This window comes from Thermobia domestica, chromosome 12 (genome assembly GCF_964235325.1).
Source record: "Thermobia domestica chromosome 12, izTheDome1.hap1.1, whole genome shotgun sequence".
Lineage (NCBI taxonomy): Eukaryota > Metazoa > Arthropoda > Insecta > Zygentoma > Lepismatidae > Thermobia > Thermobia domestica.
In genome coordinates, this window is record NC_137465.1 from 9,950,609 (window position 1) to 9,971,597 (window position 20,989).

Sequence of the window (20,989 nt, forward strand, 5' to 3'; positions counted from 1 at the left end):
ATTTTCCAGGCGGCAACGCAAGGCCATTTCTAATTTGACGATACATTTTCCAACAACTCAAATAGAAAACAAGGAGGAAGTGAACAAAATACATTATTGTTGAAATTTATTCCTAGTGAGGTCATAATGTATTATTTATTAAATTACATTCTGCATATATATTATATTCACCTGAAGGCATTGCAAATAATATGAGTGGGTAAGATATTAAATTCAAAGAGAAATCTTACATGTACAGTATATCTGGCTCAAATTATCTGTAGCTTGGGTCGGCGATAGGCAATTTGCCGCCCCCTTTCTCCAGTAAGAACAAATCTTAAAAGCCACTGTTTTATGTGTCACCCCATCATGAACAACGAAGGGGAGGGACAGAGCACTCACACTCAGAAAGGAATAAACACGACAAATACAATCTCATTGTGTCTTTTTTCTTTAAATAATAATCGATTTTGTTAGTGAAAGATAAAGCAAACAAACCCACAGTGGGAATATGGCAATCCTTTTTATAGAATTCAATATCGAATTCCAATCTCAATATATCAGTTCGCAATTCCAGTGCAACTAGCTCTTTTCTCTTTATTTCTTTCCTTTTACATCTGTTAAAATTAAAAAAAAAAAAAAACATTATTTTCACCTTTAATGATAAGGAACTTGTTTGTTTTCAGTTTTTATATTTGACAACAATCAAGGAATTCATGCTGGGATCCCTAAGAGCACAATCACATAGCAGGCCTATCATGTTCCCTCAAGTACATGGGAATGTATCCAGTATGTACCTTATGCACCTCTGAGAGAGAAATCACATGGATGGCAAGTGATAGTCACAGTCTATTTCCGCCCCTAGGCACATGCCTGACATGTAGCTGGGGAATGTGCCTAATAATTATGTTCTAGTTATGTTTCCCATGCCATAAGCGGCAATGAACCACAAAATTACTCCCCCAAAATATGTTACATCGCCTATATGCGTAATGTGTTTACATTAAGGTGAGTCTAAAAAACACTTTAAACAAGTACACGCAATCGCTTAGAAAAAGAAGCAACAAATGCATCAAATGTGGGAGATGAATTCAGAACACCTAAATGTAGCATGCCTAGCATATCTTGTGCTGTTAGAGTATATGAAACAGTATGTTCCTAAAGAACGTACCTAGAACATGACAGATATATGTCCCAAGTGACTACCTGAAAACAAATGACTGTTAGAGTGCGAAACTGAGTCAGGTATATAAATGCTACATTTGTGGTACATAGTTGCAAATATCAATTAGGTGTAACAAGTACCTAAAAGTGTAGGTAGCAGAAGTACATATTTAGCACATGAATATCATATGTGCCAAGTGTCAGGTACCTGAAAAGTATCTGGGACACCTAAATGGTACAATTCTGTGCTGTTAGGGATTTGTTTTAGCATTTGCTTTAGCGCTGTCCATGGGACCTTTAACCAATGCGACCTAAACACGAATGTAGTATTCAAATAGAAGGTCAGCTTATTAAGTTTAATTACCATCAACAGGAAGACTGTTTCTAACAAGAAATATTTATTTTTAACACGTTCCGGGAACGAATTGTTCGTGGGTCTAGTGTTACCCACGAGACGAGAAGTACATTTTTTAAAATTTGAGCCGAGACGATAAACGTAAAAATTCGAGACGAGACTCGAGATTTCACAAGTCTCTTACCGAACACTAGTGCATGGAAGTCTTAGATCCCAAACACTGTTTTAGTGTTACAGGATTCTTAGTTTAAAAAGGTTATAAATTGATAAATTGATTATACGAACCTAACGAAGAATATTTATAAACGTTTAAAGGGACGCCAAGTCATTACAGAATATGCTTAAATAATTCAGGTTGTTTAAATGTTGTTATATCACACCCTTCGGGGACCTCTCGTGACGGAGAAGAATTTTTTAAACTTCTAAATCACATGAAATTAAGCAAACAAACAAACAAACAAAAAAAAACAAGGAAAATGCATTTTGGGTATAAATTCTTAATACGAGATGACAATTTTCGAGAAGAAACGAGAAAAAATTCTTTGAGAATCAAAACAAGACGGCACTTTTACGAAATTTGAGACGAGACGAAAAATGTCTCATCTCATGAGGAAATGCTGTTTTCTTTTTCTTTTTCTTTTTTTCTTTTTTTTTTTTTTTTAATATTGAGCATGTAAAATTTAAACAGCAAGGTTTGAATCTAATAATAAATACGTAAATTAAAACAAAAAAGTAACCCAATTAAAAGCATTGTAACAAATAAAATACATTACAGCTATCTTATTTTTTTTAAACAAAATTCCGATGTATAGTTTTGTCAAAAAAAAAAAAAAAAATCTTGGCTACCCACTTTCCTCTGAAAGGTCTTATTTTGGCAACTGTTTATAGAAAATTCTAGTACTTTGGTTCTAAATAAAGAGCTGTATTGGGCAAAGTAGGCCTATATTTGTCTGATTTGATTTCAACTGTAGATAAAAGTGCAGGACTTTTTAAAGGTAACTTCATTCATGTCCAGTACTTTTTTGGCACAAGACTGTACCACAAAATTGAAAGGGAAAGCATAAGTAACAATAGATGAAAAGAATGATCCAATCAGAGGAAGCGAAATGACAGGAGAGGTGAGGTGCAGGAAGTCAAATTTAAAGTGAGGTGTTCGTATGTCTGTAGTAGGGATGGCCAAAATTTTCCGGAATCCGGATTCCGGAAATTTTGTTTTCCGGAATCGGAAAATTTACTTTCCGGAATTCGGAAAAATTCCGGAATTCGGAAAAAATCCGGATTTCGGAAAAAATCCGGAATTCGGAAAAAATCCGGATTTCGGAAAAATTCCGGATTTCGGAAAAAATCCGGAATCCAGAAAAATTCCGGATTTCGGAAAAATTCCGGATTTCGGAAAAAATCCGGATTTCGGAAAAAATCCGGAATTCGGAAAAATTCCGGAATTCGGAAAAATTCCGGAATTCGGAAAAAATCCGGAATTCGGAAAAAATCCGACATTCGGAAAAATTCCGGATTTCGGAAAAATTCCGGATTTCGGAAAAATTCCGGAATTCAGAAAAAATCCGGAATTCGGAAAAAATCCGGATTTCGGAAAAATTCCGACATTCGGAAAAAATCCGGAATTTTTCCGAAATCAGGAATTTTTCCGATTTTACTTTCCGGATTCCGGAAAGTAAAAATTCTGGAATTGGCCATCCCTAGCTAGTAGCTGTTAAAAGAGAAACACAATAATGAATATATATACTGTATTAGTTTCTTGTAGTTGGATTTGTCTTTATCACTTACGTAGACAATTGCTACTGCAGTTATTTACTGTTTTATAAGGGTCTTATTTTCACACACAAAAAAGTCGCCGGTATGTCTCAAACATTATCGCGTTCCCACCTACAGCTACTCCAAAGCACTGCAAACTACTTTGTAACCAGGCGAAAGGCAGTGGAGGAAAAGAAATCTCAACAAATATTCTAATAACATTCGCTTATTGTCAACATACCTACAGTGAGCGCAGAAAGTGTTCGTACACCGTGCATACTTTATATTGAAAACAGCTAGCATGAGAACGGGAGGTGGAAAATATATATATAACCAGAATTAAGACTACACATTCATACATTTTATTTCTATATACAAGAGAAAGGCCAAACAAACACAATCACTGTTTTGTTCAGAAGAAAAGAGAGAATTCCTTTTTTGTAAACGCAAAATGTCACCGTACACTTATGCTTGAATTAGTGCTTATAAAGTATATTACGTTATTTAATATTTTGTAGGATTACCCTGTGCGTTAATGATTGTAGTCTTCGTGGCATTGATTTCACCTGTAGTAGTTCGTAGTTCTGTAGCTTCGGGACTGATTATGTCCCATTCTTCTTGAATAGCTTTTCTTAGGCCTTCTTTAGTAGAGACAGGGCCGGCGCGAGAGAGGGTCGAGCCGTGCCACCGCCCAGAGCGGCAAGTCTAATGGGCGACAAAATTTGAAAAAGAAAAGAATACTATCAAAATATAATGCTTCGTAATAGGCTCACATGGAAAAATAAGATTGTGTTAACCTGAGAATGTAATTGAACTTACTTCACTCACATTCAAGAAATACTCTCTCAGGAAATTCAGAGCATTCCTCCTCGTTTTCAATTATCAAACTACTAGCCACAGGTATCTCGTTCAATATTTCCCTTGCAGCAGTGTAGATAGGATTTTGAGCTAGAGTGCATAAGATTATCACGGTGTCTTTTTATATTTTTTTTTATTCAATAACGTTCTAACGCTCCGCTCCAAGTATGCAAAAGGTACACTCCCACTTGAGACAGGCCGTTCTAGCCTGTAGCATTCAGGGGCGGATCCAGGACGGACTTCTGGGGGGCGGTGGGTTGTAATACTGCTACTTAGAGCTACTTTTAAGAGCGTCAAAAAATAAACTATATATTTTATTTATATATAAAATAAAAAAGTTTCCTCTTCTGGGGGGGGAGATCGCCCGATCGCCCCCCCTGGGTTCGCCCCTGGTAGCATCTAGAGACATTTAGGTTCTAATAGCGAGTTTTTGACCAATTTACAAATTGTTCATTCCGAATATAGTAAATCGTACAGCGTATTATTTCTTGAGAAATGTTTCATTTTTTGTATAGCTAAAAAAAAGTTTATGACTTTTTTTTTCTGCGTCAGTTCAACGTTGGGCCATACTAAAGGAACATATTAGTAGTCTCACTTTAAAATCATAATCCACCACAAGGTGGGAGAGCCGAATTGATGCTCTGACTCAGTTATCAAATATAGGAAGTTTATGATGCCTTACTTCAAATAAGTAATGACAATAGAACCGATAGAATGGTCGTCCACGATGCTCTGTGTATAGCAAACCAGCTGAGTTACTTTTCTTTCCTTTACTCACTCGTTGTCTGATATGACTTTAAAGCATTGATTCTCATGTGTTGGATGCAGTAGGATTTCTTGAAAATATATCTGGGTACTTTGAGAGGAGCAGAAATTATGCAAAGTTTAAATCTTACTTAGTTGATACGATGGACTTGGCATCAGCATTAGATACGGGTGATCCACTGATACGTAATACAGTGCAAGCTCGAAGTCGAAAGAAGAGACAGTTTCAGTACGAGGCAGAGGATGAAGCTACTGAAAACATCCACAAACAAGATACAAGATCGATTTTTATTACAAAGTTCTAGAAGTGATTGTGTTAGCTTTTAAGAGAAAGATTTGAGCAACTTAAACATCACAGCGAATATTTCAATTTTCTTTGCGATATAAGTAATCGTAAAGATATAGCCTACCACCTGAACTTTTTGTCTGAAAAGTGTACTAAACTTACCACCATTTTAACACACGAAGAATTGAAAGATATTAACCCCAGTGATTTGAAAGACAAACTGAAAGTGTTATCCACTATAATTAAGCCTGTGAAAGTTCACAAAATAATAATAATAATAATAATAATAATAATAATAATAATAATAATAATAATAATAATAATAATAATAATAATAATAATAATAATAATAATAATAATAATTAAGGAACATGACTTTGCTCCCAATGTTAGTATTGCACGTAGAATTTTGTTAATCTTGCCTGTAACAGTGGCAAGTGGAGAAAGAAGTTTTTGGAAACTTAAGTTTATTAGAAACTATCTACACTCTTCTATGTCTGAAACACGCTTGAGTGGTCTAGCGACGATATCAATAGAACACAAATTGGCTAAAACATTGGACTACGTGATGTGATAAAGGAATTTGCTCATATCAAAGCAAGAAAAGTTTCTTTCAATTAAGATATGTTAAATTTATGTATGTCTATTGTGTTTTAGTACATTATAAGGCTTAAGCTAATCACTTACATTTACCATAATATCTGATTTACTGTATTATCTTCTTGCTCCATACTCTGTTGAAAACGCCTTTTGATATAAAATAAGCCTAAAAATTAAAATTCTTAGTCATGATTAAAGTATATTTTTAAAATTTTATTTTCTGTATGCGCTGCTCTATATTACAGATATACAGCGAAATCGAGCATACTGAATATTGTGTCAGTATAGAGTCGTTTAAATATTACGTGAACATTCCAGAAAGGTAGTTTTTTTTTTTTTTGTTTACTTTTCCATTTTATACATGTTTTTAAATGACACTTGAACGTTATCTGTCAAAATAAGGTTTGCGGATTAAAGGGGCGGCATGTGAAAGCACCGCCCAAGGCGGCAAAATTGCTAGCGCCGGCCCTGAGTAGAGAAGCTGTGCCTTCTGATTGTTGTCTCCAGAACAGACCATAGATGTTCTATGGGGTTCATGTCTGGGGATTGGGGAGGTGGCGAAGCTGTTTCAAGGTATTATAGAGTAGCCACAATCGAGTATTTTCCGCTGTATGTTTGGAGTCGTTGTCTTGCTGAACAATAAATTGTTTTCAAGAACCATCTTCTGCGCACTAGTATGGAGATTTTCCTTTAATATGTTAATATACACTTTGTGGATCATCACTCCATCGATAAGGTGGAGACGACCCACCCCTGAGGCACTCATACAACCCCAGACGAGCACGGACCCTCCTCCGTGTCTTACTTTAGGGACGAGATTTTGAGGATTCATCTCTGTATTCACCTTGCGCCATACAATACGCCTCCCATTGGACTCGATAAAGTTAAATTTACTTTCGTCCGAAAATGTGACCCTATTCCAGAAAGAAGCCTGATCCCTTATCTTTATACTCTTTTTCAAACTTTAGTCTCTTTATACGATTTGTCTTGTTCACCCAGAACATTTTCCTGGCTATCCAACCATGATACCTTGGAAATATTCCGCACTGTACTGGCTGATACTTTAACACCGCGTGTTTCCAGATCCGTTGCCAATTGCACAGCACTATTTTTTGGAACCTTTTTTCTTTCCCTAATAATGTAACGTTTATCTTGTTCGCTCAACAGTCTTGGTCTTCCAGTTTTTTTTTTTTTTTTTTCGCACAGTGATAGAAACATTATACATCGCAATTATTGTTTGTACTGTTGTACGAGGCCTGTCTGCAAGGTTTGCTATCTTTCTCAAAGACTTACCCTTCTTATGCAATTTAATAATTACTTTTCTTGTCTCCTCATTTGTTTCTGTTCGGTTGCTTCCCACTTTGACAGCCCAACGTGCAGTTTTTTCACTTCTATTCACAACTAAACTCATTCTGTTACTCGTCATGCTATACAGAGGTGTATATTCAGGTGAATACTAGTGAACCCCAGTTGTGGTATCTTTGTTTCGTATTCGTACGTCAGGTGTACGATCACTTTTTGCGTTTACTCTATACACTTTCTACGGAATTTATTTACTTTCTGACCATTAAACTTGTCTTTGTGGTTCTTTATTGATACATTCATAAAGCTTAGTTTTCATTATTCACATTGTGTGTGTTATTACACTTCTTAAATTTTCTGTTTCTTTTTCGCAGGCATTCTCGTTTCAATAGCATAGGTGTACGAACACTTTCTGCGCTCACTGTATGTACAGTAAATACAAATTTATAATTTTTGACTTTACGAAGTGTACAATGTAATTGTTCAATAATTAACATAAGCAGGCATTCATTAATTTATATTAATATAATAATTAATAAAACTAATAAGCGGGTGATTGATGACTCAGTGGTAGAGTTTTCATCTATGGTATTCTAACCCAGGACATGTGGGTTTTCGATGGCTAATTTTGTGTTCGAAAATTTTCCCGGTGGAAGGCCTACCTTTCTTATATTTGTTCCATCATCACTCATTAACGAATTTAGATTATCAAAACTCTATAGCCATATATTCATTCTGTCCGTCAGTGAAGCAAACAGTCTCAAGAACTATCTGATGGATTACCAATCAATTTTGGCCATGATGTACAGAGTCAGTAGTTAAGAATCGAGTTCCCTGATGAATGTAATATTCAAACCGGAAGCGGTAGAAATCAACCATTTCCGGTTTTAACGTTAATCATTATATAGTAAATATGGTAATAGATAGCGAGAAGCGGTTTCCAGTATTCGACATATATATAACATTCATGTAGATAGAATGTTACCCAATTTGTGCATCTGCTGAAAATAATGAGCTTAGGTATTTAGAGAGCATTTTCCGCTTTAGAAAATGTGTGCTTGGTAAAGAATGTAGAGAATTAGCTGAGTCAGGCATGTAGCTAGAATATGGTAATAGGAAGGGGGGGGGTCTGTCACGAAATACTGTGGTTATTTACCAGGGGCTCAATCATTCTAAACTATTTTATTGGCAACATATATTGGTTCGTTTAGCCAAGATTTCTAAATGGGGGGATGATATGAAATACTGTGGTTACACACCAGAGGCTCGATCAATCTAAATATTTTACTGACAACATACCCATATTGATTGGTTAGGACAATAAAATGAGGATATATTAGTAAGTATTTTAATAAGAAGCTATGAAGAAATCTCGAGTAAAAGAATATAAAAAAGTATTGAAAAAGATATAGTTTTCCGAGGTCATTCGAACGGTGTCGAGAATTTTGCGTCTGGGAAATTTGCGCCCTACCTCAAGAACAGGGAAAATTGCGCCTGCGATGTACCTCCACCGGGAAGTTGAGCCCTGCGAAATAAAAGAACCTATTGGAGCTTACGCATTTGCTCGGAGGGGCTGACATTACAGCATAAACAATCCTTCCCCACAACCATGCCATTTGTGATTTATTTTCATTGTGGCTATATAAGGGGAGAATAAACTTCAATATAAGCCAAAAGAACACAACGGATCAAAGCAATCACTGCTTCTTCCAGAGATGATTTTGGGGGAACACTGGCCTCCCCAGAGCTCTCAGAGTGCCCCCTCGGAGGAGATCAAAATAATACGTCTATAATATAATAATAAATAGAATAGTACCAGCAGTGACCCCCCTCCGGAATACTAAGTGTGCCCCCCGGAACATTTTTTTCTGAAAGAACAACTGGACGCAATTGTGTGTTTGAATTCCAGCAAGTAAACACACTGTACATAGTTTTCTTGATAATATTACTGAACTGATTTTACATTCACTTTACATTTTCTTTTCTATATTTTGTGTCCTGAAAAGCCAAACAACTCGCAAGGATTGTGAACAGAGATATCTGGGTAGAGCCAAACAACCTTTTGTAGATTAAATTATACTCTTTGATTATATTAATAATTATATATCAGTCATTTATACTTTTTTGTAAATTTTGTAGTATAATGAAAAATTGTATTTGTATGGATTGCCCTTTAGTGAACTAAAATTGTATTTTTTTCATTTGTTCGGAATATTATAACGGATGGAGTAACTCACTGAGACGATGATAGGCAAGCCTAGTTCAAGTGTGAGTGGAAGTTACTTTACACAATACAAAAATAAGTTGAATTGTAGGGCGCTAACATCCCAGTGCAAATATATAGCCGGCGCATTTTCCCCTCTTTTTGGGGTAGGGCGCAAACATCCCAGTGCAAATATATTGCGAGCGCATTTTTTCCTATTTTTGTGGTAGGGCGCAAATTTCCTGGGCGCAAAATTCTCTCGTCAAGGAAAATATAATGTCCGTGAAGTTGACAAGCCACTTATGTCAGACTCCAATTTCGACTTTAAACGTCGCTAGTGCTACGTTAGTGTTCGATAGTGACGCAAATCGTTAGTACTCCACAGATAACGTGTGCTTTTTAAATAATGGATATAGGTCTTCTAACTGCATGCCAACACGCCCCTTCTAAGAATCATCTCAAAAATGAGGTTAACCGTTAGAGCAAGTAAGTGCTCATTAGAGCCATTAACATTAATGCCTCCATCGTACGGCCCTATGAGTAATGATAATAGCACGCTCTTTGCTAGTCTCAATGCGTCCCTATATTCTCGCGAACATTCTGACGTGCCCAAGTTAGTTACTTTTTTTTTTTTTTTTTTGCAACTATTGTTTATCTGTTATTGTTTATTGCTAGTCTGCAGAGTAGTCCTTACATTAATATGCCATTGTCCTTGATAATCATTGCGTATTTACAAGCAGTTTGTTATTACTGTTAGAAGATATCAAAAAACAACAGATAAAATCTACTACTTAACGGTTCACATTTTTCTTTTACAGTACATAAACGATTGATAATAATAATAATAATATTAATAATAATAATAATAATAATAATAATAATAATAATAATAAGACTATTCCAGCATAAAAGTTATCAATTGCATCCCACTGGCAACAAGAGACGCATATTTTAACTTCACAAAAATTAGTTTCTCACGATTTTCTGGAAAACTACGTATGATAACATCTTCATTATGTCAAGTTGTTTATCTCAGTGTGATATATGTCTTACCTCTGGACAATATCACAGTAAAACAAAAATTAAATATTAGAAGTACATCGTACTTTTGGACTACATCTCATTAACCATGGGAAGATTGAGTAGTGTATACTTTAGGATGTAAGTTTCAGCTTAATTTGCATCATACATTCTTAGGATTACAAAAAGGAAATTTGTTCGTTTGCGTTTGAACAAAATTCTTAGGATTACAAAAAGAAAAAATAATTTTTCCGAATTCCGGAATTTTTCCGAATTCCGGATTTTTTCCGAAATCCGGAATTTTTCCGAAATCCGGATTTTTTCCGAAATCCGGATTTTTTCCGAAATCCGGAATTTTTCTAAATTCCGGATTTTTTCCGAATTCCGGATTTTTTCCGAAATCCGGATTTTTTCTAAATTCCGGAATTTTTCCGAATTCCGGAATTTTTCCGAAATCCGGATTTTTTCTAAATTCCGGAATTTTTCCGAATTCCGGAATTTTTCCGAAATCCGGAATTTTTCCGAAATCCGGAATTTTTCCGAATTCCGGAATTTTTCCGAAATCCGGATTTTTTCTAAATTCCGGAATTTTTCCGAATTCCGGATTTTTTCCGAAATCCGGAATTTTTCCGAATTCCGGAATTTTCCGATTTTACTTTCCGGATTCCGGAAAGTAAAAATTCCGGAATTGGCCATCCCTAGTCTGTAGAGTGTGTGTTGCCCGCGGGAAAGGCTTAGAGTACCAGCCAAGGACACATCATATCCTGACGCAGCCAAGTACAACCTATATCACGAGGCCATAATAACACTTAATCGTTTTTTCTTTTTTTTTTTAACAAAAAGGAAGTTATTGAAACCATTTTATTATTAATACATAATAACTCCAATTTCACACAACATAAATGTTAGATTAGTGTTTCATGACAGAAACTGATACGTATTAGTCCTTGATTATTAAAGAGATATTTTGTAGATTCCTCGTTTTTATTTTCTTTTTTTCATGTATGAGTTATGTTTGTCTTATGAACTAAAATATCATTGCCATACCAGTATTTACAATTATATATACAGTGGCGGGTCCAGAATATGATCAAGGGAGGGGCTAAACCATAGTTTACACCTTTATCCAGTGTAAAGCAGGATTGAATCCCATTTTCTCCAATGTATACCTTAGCGTCAAGAGAGGGGCTATAGCCCCCTTGGATCCGCGTATATATATATATGGTCTAGGAATTAATTCGTGCGGGTGGACAAGAGATGGCGCAACGAACGGAGCGTCCCACAGTTCCGTGTATCCACACATGTGTTGCAAACCCCTGTCATCGCGTATCGTTCGTAGTATAGGGCAGTGGATTAAAGCGTCAACAACACCAGTTTGTAGTTAAGTGAACATGGCGCAATTTGTGCCTGATAAAGTGTTTTTGCGGGGTGTCCTGCTGCATTACTTTAACATGCAGAAAAGTGCGACTGAAAGTCATCGTATTTTGGTGGAAGTGTATGGTGACCATGCTCTAGCTGAGCGAACGTGTCAGAAGTGGTTTGCACGGTTTAGAAGTGGTGATTTCGGCTTGGCAGACCAAGAGCGAGCTGGACAGCCAAAAGAATTTCAAGACGAAGAATTGACAGCATTGCTCGAGCAGGATTCGTGTCAAACGCAGGAATAACTTGCAGCAGCATTAGGCGTTGATCAAACAACAGTCTCCAAACGCTTGAAAGCCATGGGAATGATTCAAAAGATGTCACATTGGGTTCCACATGAATTGAAAGACAGAGACGTTGAAAGACGAAAAACCATTTGCGAATTGCTGCTTCAACGACAGAGCAGAAAGGGGTTTCTGCATCGAATTATTACGGGTGATGAGAAGTGGATCCATTACGAGAACCCTAAACGAAAAAAGGCCTGGGTGAAACCAGGTGAACCAGGTCCATCACAACCAAAACAAGATATTCACTGTGCAAAGATTATGCTGTGCATATGGTGGGATATGAAAGATGTGGTGTACTATGAGCTGTTGCAACCGGGTGAAACTATGAATGAAGAACGTTATCGACGACAATTAATGCGTTTGAAGCAAGCTCTGGCCAGAACACGACCAGAATGGGAGAACATACATGATAAACTTATTGTTCAACATGATAACGCTCGCCCACATGTCGCAAAACCGGTCAAAACCTATTTAGAAAATGTCGGATGGGAAGTTTTACCCCACCCGCCGTATTCACCAGACGTTGCTCCTTCGGATTACTACTTGTTCGATTGCATGAACAACGATTTGATTGGACAGCGGTTTACTTCTTCAGAAGATATCGAAACATGGGTCTCTGACTGGATCGCTTCCAAGGATGAGGACTTCTTTCGCCACGGAATCCGTACATTGCCTGACAGATGGGCGAAAGTGGTGGCTAGCGATGGACAATATTTTTCTTAAGGTATTTATGTATTTTGTGTTTGTACTACAGCTTCAATGTGTGCGTACCAACCGCACGAATTAATTCCTAGACCAAATATATATAAGAAACCGGAGGAAATTTGAACATTTATTTTCATAACAGTTTTTACATCTTTGGCTACCTGTAATTCTCTTAAGGAAATCTGCTTTAGACATTATAACATAACAATAATCTATATAGGCAATGGCGGATTTAGAACGTACCGACTAAGGGAGCCGGTACCGAATCAAGGAGAACGTACCGAGTCAATTATTTTTGTCACTCAAAAAATTGGGGTGAATGGGGACTAGGCTCCCCGGCCCCGGGTTAGATCCGCCACTGTGTACAGGTATGTTATACATTTGAAGTTATACAAACATATTAATATCAATTTCACATTCTTAACATTCCACTTAATACTTTCGTTAATAGTTGTGATGTAACACATATAGTGACGTCAGGTGTATTGATTTACATCAAGTAAAAGATAAATGGAGATTGATTCTATGTTCAATACTGCACTGGCCTTATCATTACTCGCGGACCAGTGTCTGGAAAGGAGGGTGATAGAGCGAATGAATTTCTCGTTTTAATATTCTATATTCCCCAGAAATATTACTACATCCATAAAAGCACTGAAAAACAAAGAAAAACAGACACCTCTTTTGCGGTATACCATAATCTTAATAGGAGTCTCCGTAAAAACATAAAAGAAGTCTTTAGCCATGAGACCTGTATTTGGGTTACAAAATTACGAACTAGACAGAATGTGTCAGTTCAAGTCGAGTTGAGTTGATTTTGAGTTTAATGTCCCTTTCAGCAGCTAGGCTATATGAGACGGGACCTACTGATTAAAGTGGAATCTGAACCACATGAACTCCCGCGAGGAATTGGAACCAAGTAGATTGGAAGAGTATTATAAAGATAGATCTTAGGAAGATGGAAAAATGCCATCAAGAACAATCCTAGGTTTGGAATGGAAGTGAAATCTTCAAGTTTTATGTCTCATGGTTATACCGGCTAGGCTAAAGAAAGCGGTGATGATGACAAATGAGTGAAAATGGTTGAATGAAGAAAGTGGAAGGAAATGGGAGAAATCCGAGAAAACCCACGTTCATGTTGTTTGTCCACAACAAAGCTCACTTTCTGCGAGCTGGGATCGAACGAAGAACCCCATGCACCAGAGCTAAACCCTCTACCACTGAGCCACCGCGGGCCTTAGGTTTGGAATGAATTGGGTCTAAAAGCAACAAAACACGACTTGGCAATCATTGGCGTAATTAGGATATTTTGCTGGGAAGGGGGCGTGGCTTCTTACTTGTAAAAATTGAAAGAACCAGAACTATAGTTCAACGATATTCTAAAGAGGTCAACTGTAGTTGAAAGGGACCTAGACCCCCCTCTAGCTACGCCTATATTTTACAATTGTTTCGTATATATGGCATTTAACTTTCAAAATGTTTTAAACTAGTAACCTAATTAAATGTAATTATAGAAATGAAGCACGAGTGGGACCCAAAAGAAACAGGATTTTTGTTCTAAAAAATAAATATTATTATTATTATTATTATTATTATTATTATTATTATTATTATTATTATTATTATTATTATTATTATTATTATTTTACAAAATTCTTTCACTCTCCTTCAAAGAACTCTTCAGTAAATGCGATTCATTTCTCTAGTCTTCTTTCCCACTGTTTGAAGCACTTCTGGAACTTTTTAACTTTTATATTGTTCAGTGCGCTCTACGAAGTTCTTTTTACAGCCTCTACACCATCAAAACATTTTCCTTTTAGATTTTGTTTAATTCTCGGAAAATGTCATCATGTTGGTAAAAAAATTTGGATCACTTTCAATCTGATTTTTCAAGTCCTGGCTCAAATTCAGCCGAATGTTTTTGACCCTGTGTGAGCAGACGAGAAACAGGCAACACGTCTCATTTGCAAAACCCCACACTTGCCCGAGCTCCAACTCACTTCCGTCTGTTTTGAAATATCATCGATCATGAAACGATAACCCTCGTTTTGTTTTTGGCAATTTTTTTCGATGTTTTCGTCGTTTCGAAATGATGAAGAGCATCCAGAACGAGCATGATCTTAACAATCATCCCACCACACTTAAAGCGCCCAAACCACTCAAAAAATTGTGTACTATTTATAGCATCCTTCTTGAAAGCCTGTTGAAGAATTTGGTAAGTTTTCGTTTCAAATTTTCCAAGTAGAAAGCAAAATTTCAAACACACTCTTTGTTCCTTTGAATCTGCCATAACGATTTCACAGACGACAAACGAGAGTAGTTGAGGAAAACAATAATAAGATCAAACGTTAACTTCCTACACAGACACCGCTTCGGCAACTGATTTGGGAAGGTCTCTACTAGACCCACCTAGCGGAATATCTCTCTACTACGCCTAGGAACGGCGGCGGTCTTTCAATCTGGTTTCCTTGGGTCCTCCCTCGTATATTGTAATGTTTCAAGGATACAGTGATTGTGCTCTTACTTAAAACGTATTCTACCGAGGTAGCTATTCGTATGCAGATAATGTTGAGAACAATGATGGAACTTCCTTTAATTTATTTTAAACAGAATCTCCATTGTAGTTTCGTAGATATGTTTAACATCACTATTGAAGAAACAAAAAAAAAAAAAAAAAAAAAAAACAATACCTTATGAGAACGTCATCAGTCTCAGCAATTACATGTTGCAATCTTTAGTCATTGCCCAGTTCACTCAGAATGCGATTTTCACTTAAATTGCTTTCCGCAGGAAAAAAAAAAAAAAAAACTCAAGGCCAATGTTTATGTTATACTGTTGCTACACACTGCGTTAATTTGTTTTACGTAAGTTGCTTAAATTCATTTAAATTAAAGAAGAAAATTATGAATTAAGTCGTTCTTTAAAAGAAAATAATCCACCGTGTTCATTCCGAATATCGCTGGAATATTCCAGAAATAATGACATTTCCGGAGTGTATTTATGTGTAAAATAATACATCATCCAGTTGTTAATCTTTTGAAATCTTTCAGTTTAATGTTCCACAATTATGCCCTTTAGGCTAAGGAAACGAATTATTATGATAAATGAATGATGACGGAATAATTGGTGGAATTAAATGTGGGAGGAAACAGGAGTACCCCGAGAAAAGCCACAGAGAAGATGTTCACTGCAAACTCTTCTCTCTGGGGATCGAACCAGGGACCACACACATCAGAAGCAAGCGCTCTACCACTGAGCTACCATGCCCCTCACATCATCCAGTTGTGTATCATATATGAGACAGGGATCAAGAAACCAGATCCTGTGGCGAATATGACGTAGCGAATATAACGTTATAATGGTATTACTTTTACATGTAAAGAAATGCAAAGTTTAACAATATAGTTTGACTATGTTCATGAAGAATATTTTGAATCTAGATTGGATAAATATAAATTCTTGGAAGTCATGGCTAATACCGATAAATTTGGGAGTGGTAACAACATTATCTACAGATTTTACTTTGTTGCTCAAAATCGTTAAAGACCCGAAAGATATTGTTGTCAAGCTGTCCAATGTTTATTTTGGAACAAATATGCTATAAATATTGTAAATTTTTGAAGATGTTACTATAGTATATAACACTTCACTATTTTGTATTCAAAAATGCACTGTTTAAATTTTTGTAAATAAAATATGTGAAATCTTAATTTTATAATAGTAAGAATAAAAGAATATAGCTTTTTAGATTAACCGGTTATGTCTCGTCTCGAAAAGAGTAGAAGAGTTCTATCTCGTCTTGACTCATGGACAGCCCTAGTTTCGAAGAACTGGAATAAAGACCTCACTTCACAGAGTTGGAAAGATTTTACTAGGTTGGTCATATTTGATTAATTTTTTCCTTTTTTTTTTTTTTTTTTTTTAAACAAACATTGTCTTTAAAGAGCATTGAGAAAATTGCATTAAAATCCTCCTGCTGTAGGAAAACCGTGTTAGACATGGAGTTAGTGGCTTGGGAAAGTCCGGATAACCTAAACACAGTTGTGATGTCAGAAATTGGACCCCGGCCATGAGGTCCCAGAAATTGGGTCCCGATGTTTTGGGCACGGGTCCCTTCTATACGCTTGTTAAACATGGAGTTGTTGTACGAAGTTGGTGACGTTGCAAATGTTCTGGTTGTCTGAGTACAACGGTAATGTCAAAAATCGGGCCGTGGATTCGAAGCCCCGGAAATAGGGTCCCGAAATTTTGGGTTCGGATCTCCTCTATTCGGTTATTAAACAAAGTGTTTTTGAACACAGGGCTTCGAGGCCAGGGTCCGATTTCTGACATCACCACTATGTTTAAGGAACCAATGCCATGCCATCAATTCCGTTCAAAATTTTATGTTTAATAGGCGAATGGAAGGGACCAAAACCAAAAGCTTAGGAACCCCATTTCTGAGGCCGCAGGGCCTGGACTTCATTTCTGACATTACTACTAAGCTCAGGAGACCCGAACCTTTCCAATGCCGCCACTCCCGTCGACCAACTCCATGTCTAACACGGTTTTCCTGACTTCGGAGAATCGGCCTCGTGCTCTTTTTGCCGATAACGGATGACGAATTGGGATTATCTAAAGGATATGGGATACAAAAAAAAAATCTTTAAGTTTTATGTCCCACGGTTATGCTGGCTAGGTTGAAGGAAACAATGATGATGAAAAATGAATGAAATTGATGGAAAGAAGAAAGTGGGAGGAAACGGGAGAACCCTGAGAAAATCTACGCACACTGGTGTTTGTTCACCACAAAGCTCGCTCGACAAACTGAGATCGAACCAAGTACCCCATGCACCACAGGTGAACGCTCAACTACTGAGCCACCGCGGCCCCATATGGGATAAATTGTTCTTTGAATATCCAATATCGGGATATCTTGCCTTCCAATAAGCAATATGTTTCAAGACAGATAAACGCTGAATATGGAAAGGGTAATAAAACAAGAAAGGAGTAAAAAAAAAAGTTTCATATAAATCTGAAATATTAAAAAATATTATTCATGTAAAACAACACAAATTAATCCTCCGTGGAAGAATCTGTGGAGAAAACGTGACCAAATTGTTGCCAAGAAGAAGCTGGGAAAAATGACACATCATTTCTCTTAATGCGCTATTAACCAATAGTTTCCTTTCCTCTCTTTTTTACGTAGCGCATGCAACAAACTCATGGTTCCTTTCAACTCAGGATGTTATGTTAATTATATATTTTGTAGCGGCGTAATTGTTAATTGCATCTCCGTGAAATGCATGACATAGCATGAATATGCAATTTCAAGTGAAGGAAAAATTACACGAACATAGAATACTCTCTGATATAGAAAGTGGATGAGGGAGAGGGAGTAGGGAACAAGTTAAATTTAAGTATCACAACAGTAACCTTTGGCAGTAAAGGCACGTCATTCATACTCGTAACCAACTTTCCTGTTGTTTTAAATTAGTTTCGTCTTGATTTATTATCCCTGAATTATGTTTTTGATTGATTGATTATTTCTAAATGCTTCTCACTGACTGATTATAGCTTGTTATGTTTTTCACTGATTGATTGCCTGTAAATATGTTTTCGACCTAATAGAACGTAGTATCCTATTCGGGTAAAGTTAAAGCATAATCTACCTGTTAAGTTTTAGTGCTTTAGGTACTAACGTAGTGTCTTCATTATCCAATCATAAAGTACCAGTAAAGCTTTTTATTTAGTTTTTTCTCAAGCATGGAAGCATTGTAGAACACGTTACGTATGGTTTCACGTCTTTCTGCGTCGAGACATAGAATGTGATAACGTCATAAATTAAAATATATATATATATATATATATATATATATATATATATATATATATATATATATATATATATATATATATATATATATTTGTTATGCCTATTTTTACTATTTTTTTGGCGGGCTTACTTTTGTGCCTAGAAAATTGAAATTTTGTACATATATTTAGTGCACCTCTTAGTATTTTTCAGATTTTTTTGGTAAGATCTCTGCGTTAAAACAGGGGGTCCAGGGGGAAAAAAGGTAAAAAGATATTTTTTAACAGAAAATTCCCTTTTTTCCGCGATTTTCCCACCTTAGAAACACGATGGAGACATGTAAATGGTACTGTTTGAAAGTCCGTTCTATTCTGAAGAGAATGATGTACAAAACATGACTCTAGGATAAATAGGGATGTCTCAGGAAATTTTTATATTATATCCGTGTCTTTGTGAGTAGTCTGGGGCATCGTGGTGCTCATTGAAAAATATTTTTTCCCGCCCTTACTATTCAAGATAGAAGCTTGACATTTTGTACATACATTTAGTACACCCTTTAATATTTTTCTGTTGATTATAAAATCTGTGCGTTCAGGAGAGTCCAAAAGCACTCAACATTTGATTTTTTCCCCCAGAAAAATCCCGATTTCTCTAAAAATTTCCAGCCTCAGGGACACGATAGGAAAATGTGAATGGTACCGTTTAAAAGGCTGTTCTATTCTGAAGATAATGAGGTACGAATCATGATCCTAGAATAAATAGGGATAATGCTGCAGCCGCTTGACTGAAAGTCTATAATTTACCCCAAAAGAGCCATAATTTAAAAGGGATAATAAGCAATAATCTCTAACATGACCATGACCAACAAGTCGATAACAGTGCTGCTCCAGAGGAATGTCCAGGGAAGAGGTAAGCGACCAATCAGATTGCTCGTGAATACTCCATTTGGAGGAATGTTTATCTCACACGTGCGTTCTTTGAGGCAAATTTTCCGTAAGCAAAGTATCCGGGGAACAGGTAGACGAAACTTCAGGTTGCTGTGCTGGGAGAATGATTATATCTGACGTACGTAGTTTTGAGATAAATGTTCAATAAACCAAGTGTTCAGGGAACAGTTAGATGACCAAGTAAATTGGTCATGTATGCTGCGCTGGAGTAATATCAGGTCATATCTAAAAAGTATTGAGTACTCCTTTCTGCATTATGTGGCATTAGTGTCCTAAATCTCGTGGTATATGAGTCGCAGCGGGTCAGTCTCAACGACAATTGACAGCAAGCAGTTAAAGCTAGTAGATATGAAAAAAAAATGGAATTTTTAATGTCGCACGTAATGTATAGTCCCCTGAAGATGGGCTGTAGCTTATAAAGATAGGAAAGATAGGAAGATATAGGAAACTTCCTGCAAAACAGATCTAAATTTTACAATTTTATTTCGAGAAAGGCAGAAATACTGTGCAGGCTTGTGAAAAAAATTTGGACTCTTTATGAGTAAGATACATTATCAAAAGTAACAGTCGAAAAGATACTACACAGAATTGACATGGAAAATATTTTAATTTTTGAGTTTTACGTCCCACGATTATGCCGGTTAGGCTAAAGGAGACGGTGATGATGAGGAATGAATGAAATGATGGAATGAAGAAAGTGGGAGGAAACGGTAGAAACCCGAGGAAGCCCACGCACACGGTGTTTGTCCACCACAAAGTTCACTTGGCGGGGGCTGGGATCAAACCCGGGACCCCAAGCTCCAGAGGTGAATGCTCTACCACAGAGCCACTGCGGCTCCCTTGGAAAATATTTTGCTTCTGGCTTTTTTAAGAAATAAATTTCAATTTATTTATTTATTTGGTCGTTATGTTTATGTAGGCAGGCACAGTGATAGAGCGTTCATGTCTGGTATGAGATATCTCTGATTCGATCACAGGCTATGCAAGTTGATAATGGTCAACATCGTTTGGGTGCACAGAGAAAAATTCATTCTCCGGACAACGGTATATTGTACAAATATACGGCATCCTCTTGCTTACTATAGAAATCAGTACGGAGCATACGTTATCCGTATACTACATACGCACTGCCCTTAGATGTTACATCATGCCGTTGCAGGATGTCTGACATCTAACAGTTTTCCGTATATCACATGCATATACTTATGTTACCTTCGTCAGCTATATGTTATATATGTCCATTTGTATGTGAGATCCTGACCGCCTACATTGTTTCATACGGGAAGTACGTGCAGATGAAACACTTATACAGAAAGTATTATAAAACAAGAGTTTTCACTTATACGTCTGCTGCACGTTAAGTCCAAAAACTACAGGAATTACGCATGTAACCTATCTTTTTAAGTATGCCACCAACAATTTTTTTCTCAGTGTGCGTTTTCTCGAGGTTTCTTCCGTTTCCTACCTCATTCTCATTCCACCAATCACTCCATAACCATTCATTTTCTCCTTTAACCTACCGGCATAACCACGGAACGTTAAAATAAAGACGT

The 20,989-nt window shown here is 36.6% G+C and overlaps 1 protein-coding gene across 1 annotated transcript in view; it reads left to right on the forward strand.

Moving 5' to 3' along the window:
• LOC145666326 (uncharacterized) overlaps positions 1-20,989 on the forward strand; it is a 252,696-nt gene that overhangs the window by 108,652 nt on the left and 123,055 nt on the right. The window lies entirely within an intron of this gene.